The 3,766-nt window shown below is 35.8% G+C and overlaps 1 pseudogene; it reads right to left on the reverse strand.

Annotated features, from left to right (window-relative positions):
• Positions 1 to 1,261, reverse strand: LOC148782463 (putative carboxylesterase 2 pseudogene; annotated as a pseudogene).
• Between the last annotated feature and the right edge of the window lie 2,505 nt (positions 1,262 to 3,766).

Here is a 3,766-nt window from a genome sequence, read left to right on the forward strand (position 1 = left end):
TCCAGAAAATCATAGTGGGCCAGAGGGGTGCCTCTCTTCACTGCGTCAAATGGTATAATTTACAGAAGAGAGAGAAAAAGAAACAAACTCAGTAGATATCTTATTTAGAGAGAGAAACAGAGGCAGTAGGCAAACTTGAAAAGAAAGAAACCCAGTAGAGAGAGAGAGAGCAAGATGGCTCACAACTAGACCTGATTAAGGAACGAGACGACCTGCTCCATGAACACCCTGGCTTTCTCACAGTCCGGCTTAAACAAATGAAACACTTGATTCTCCCCTTCAGTCTCCACAAGCTCCACCTTCCCCTCCCACCCGTTCTCCTTTAATGCCTCATAATACTCCCTTCCCTTCTTCTTTATAAAATCCAGCTCTGCAACGCACACCATCACCCTTCGACAACCGAGCTTCGTCAACGGCGTCGCCCCCTCTGCCTCCCAATTGACCCAGTGACTCTGCATAGCACCAACATCTGGGCTAAACAGCTTCCACAACTTCTCCACAAACCCGCTCTGTTCGTTCTCTGTATCACTCAAATTTGGTCCCCAGAAAAATGGATGGACTAATACTACCCCGCGCAATCTTACCTCTGATGATGCGGTCTCACCTGCCCTCATCGCCATCTGATGCACAATATTGCCGTCGGAGCTGTCCCCAGCTAAGAACAAGCGGTCGAGGTCGGCGTGATCCCTCAGCCACTCGTCGGATAGACCAACGGTCCACTTGATAGATTCCCATGAGTCGTCGTAGGCAGTTGGGAGCTGGTGCTCGGGCCTGCCTTTGCCGCGAGGGCATCCTGGTAAGGATGGTAGTGAGGCGAGAAGGGGGACTCTATGATGAAACCTCCTCCATGGAAGTAGACAAGGGTGGGGAGTTTTTTGGTGGAGGAGAGGGCGGAGTGAGGGATGTAGAGACGGGCGGAGACATTGGGAGAGATGACGACGTCTTTGGAGGACACTCCAGCGTCGGAGAGGGGAGACGGCGGCAGGGTTTGGGTGCCTGTGTGGCGCTCGACGGTGCCATCGTTGTGGATGCGGACGAAGGGAGGGTATTCTTTGAAAGGTTGGTCCGTGGTCTCCATTGTTGATGATACAATAAGTTCCAATTCCTATCCTATGGAATTTGCAGAGGTCTCACAAGGGACTTAATAATGGAATTCCACTTAATTGGTCAAAAAAAAAGACATCGAATTCCACTTCAACAAAGGAATTCAACTTACAGATATTTTCCTGGGTGCTTTTTTCTTTTTGTCTTTGACCTTTTCTGGGTGGATTGGTGGGGATCATGGCCCCTCCAATTTGACTAATCGTTAGGGTGTTTTTACAAAGCTGTGGCCGGTAGAGGCTTGTCGTCCCTACATTATTACTAAAATAAATTTATTTAAAATTTTTCATTAAAGAAAGGATTTTTTTAATAATGATCCTAAAACACGCTCTCACATTTATGTCTACAGGATCCTAAATGATCATCATTAAATTTAACACACGTATCTTGTAAAGTTATCACAGGCATGAGACTTGACTTTTCTAGAGATTTATGTCAAATTTAATGGTGATCCTTTTAAATCTTCCACACATGAGTGTGGGAGGGTCTTATCAAATCATTACTATTTTTATGGGTGAATTTTTTTTAACTTGTTTGTCTAATTATTTTATGTCTCCATTTCTTGCTATAAGATTATATTTTCCATAGACGAGCTTCCAATTTTTACTTAGAATTTGAGTGGAAATTTTGGAAAAAGAAGAGGATCACCCGGTTAGACTCAAATGAGGAAAAAAATAACTTGGATTCTAAAATTAAATTAACAACCCAACCCAGTACATAATAAAAACCGTAAATAGGATTGTCTTTCTCAAGTGGCAACAAAGAAAAAAAAAAGATTATCTTTATTGTAACATATACATGGGAAAAGATGGGATTAGCCCACTAGCTCATATGAACATAAGAGCCCAATGTTCTAGATTGATTCTGGGCCAATCTGACGATCACGGATTTTCGATAGTGTTTGAATTTTAGTTTTTTTTCTACAAATCCAAATCATTAAAAATTTTAGGCGTGTGTTCATAAAAAATAGGCGAATCTTTGAAAAATATCAAAAAAATATGTTACATTAAATAAATTGACCAAAATACCCCCGAAATGTTTCAAGAGATATTTTGATCATTTTTTTTTTACAAATAAGTTTTGTTATATTTTTATTAGGTGTGTCTTGATGAGAAGGACACACACTTAAAATTTCAAGTGATTTGGATCTGTAGAAAAAAAGAAGAAGATTCAAGTATTACCAGACATCCGCGATCGTCAGATCAACCCAGATTCAATTTGGGCCGTTAGCTCATATGTTCATATCAGCTTGTAGGCTAATCCCTTCATATATATATATATATATATATATATATATATATATATATATATATACTAGACATAATAAGTTTAATGATTCCTTATTAAGCATGGTGAATCTAGTCTATGTAATGGTCCAGTATACTTTAATTGCTTCCCAAATTATTCTATATCATTAAAAGATCCAAATATCTTTAAGGTATTAACCCTAAACCCGAAAACCCAAGGATTCGATATGATCCCAGGATCTCAGAATTTAGCTATAGTATATCGAATATATTACAAAGCTATGACCACATTATGCCCTAATGTTTTACAACATGATACAAGGGGAAAAACAATATTTTTTCAAACCAATATTGAAAAATCTAGTACTATTATACCAAAAGCCATAGAATGGTCAGAAATTACTCTACCCGAATCATGGTCGATCTACAATGAAAATCATCAATACCAAGTCCCAATAATAAACAATATTCCAGAAAGAATACTAGAAAATTCTAATGGTAAAATAGAAATTCAATTTACCAACAATAGAAGAAATAACAGTAAAGATGATTCTGAAATAAAATCATCTACAAGACCTATAATAGAATTACCAAAAAGTTCTACTTCTTTTATAAATCCAAAATTAGAAAGTCTATATAGGACAAGAGAAAATATTATCATCCCACAATATAGGTCCATACAAAAATCTGAACCAGGAATAACTGACACATAAATGGATTTTCAAGTCTTAACTCTTACAAAAGAAAAAAGACGTAGCAAACAATTTATAGAATAAGATTACTTATCTGAAGAAAATAAGGAGATAAGAACTTGGTATAAAAAACATTTTCAACCTAGATTAGTAGAATTATTTCATATAAAGTACAATAAGGCACGGAAAAGAGAACGATATAACAAAGGATTTTTTGTATGGTTAAAAGAAATATGTAGAGAAAGAAAAATACATATTCCTAATTTTGAAATAAATACAATACAAAGCCAATATGCTTCATGTGAAACAACTGACGGAAATACAATGACAAGTATTCACCCTCCTAAAAAAAGTATTATTATAAAAGGATCAAAACCAGAATTAAAATTAGAAACAAAAGACTACACCATATAAAATGACCACAGGAGAAATAATACATAAAGCTGAATTAATTCCACATGTAATAGAACAAAATAACTATACAAATTTATATATGCAATATTTAGGAAAGCAAGCATCCAGAATTGAAAATATGTTAAGACCGGTACCTATAAAAGAAACCATAAATGTTTTATTTAAACCACCTCCATCACTTGATAAAGAAAAATTTAATTTTGGAGAAGATAATAAAACCCTAATGGATCAATTAATATCAAAATTATCTAAATTAGAAATTAAAGAAAAAACTTTAAAAATTCAGGACAAAGAAAAACAGAAAATTTCTAC

This window comes from Amborella trichopoda, chromosome 4, assembly GCF_054954075.1.
Source record: "Amborella trichopoda isolate Santa Cruz 75 chromosome 4, AtrichopodaSantaCruz75HAP2 v2.0, whole genome shotgun sequence".
Lineage (NCBI taxonomy): Eukaryota > Viridiplantae > Streptophyta > Magnoliopsida > Amborellales > Amborellaceae > Amborella > Amborella trichopoda.